Raw genomic sequence first — 613 nt, forward strand, 5'->3', positions numbered from 1 at the left:
CCGCCAGCCTCCATTGGCTCAAGGATGACTGGACCAAGGGCCTCACTTCTTCGTGGCTCTTGGCCAGAGACCATCCTCAGTTTCTTGCTCTGAGAGACCCATGAATCATCTCACTTGGCCCGGAGTGAGGACTCCGACAGAGTAAGTCAGAGATCTAGCAAGGCAGGGTGGGGCTCAGGCTTTCTGTAGTCTAATGTTTCTGCTATTTGCTATTGGTTTAGAGTCACTAGTCCTAGCCCAGACCCATCTTTTAGTATTTAACCTAAGAGTTTGCAGGAAGCGATTGTATTCATTTTAATTCTGCACTTGCCTTGGTCATGAATTGTGGCAGTTACCTTACTCTTAAATAAGAGTTAGAATCTATTTGGGTATCAAGGAACAATTACTTTCTGTCCTGGGAGAAGTTGAGGGATTATTTTATATGTGTATATAATGTATGTCACGTACATACATGTAACATACACATATACATGTCAAAGCTGGCTTGGTTTGATTTCAAAGTTTCTATTAAATGAGATTGGTTGGTTTCTGAATAAACTTGATCACAAAGTTATTTTTTTTGAAACCCACACTGATATAAATGAAACTCCACTTGTCTTACAGGCTATTGGTA

The 613-nt window shown here is 40.8% G+C and overlaps 1 protein-coding gene across 1 annotated transcript in view; it reads left to right on the top strand.

Moving 5' to 3' along the window:
- MGAM (maltase-glucoamylase) overlaps nucleotides 1-613 on the top strand; it is a 65,345-nt gene that overhangs the window by 9,601 nt on the left and 55,131 nt on the right. The window lies entirely within an intron of this gene.

Source organism: Condylura cristata, unplaced genomic scaffold (assembly GCF_000260355.1).
Source record: "Condylura cristata isolate star-nosed mole 26May11 unplaced genomic scaffold, ConCri1.0 scaffold00005, whole genome shotgun sequence".
Lineage (NCBI taxonomy): Eukaryota > Metazoa > Chordata > Mammalia > Eulipotyphla > Talpidae > Condylura > Condylura cristata.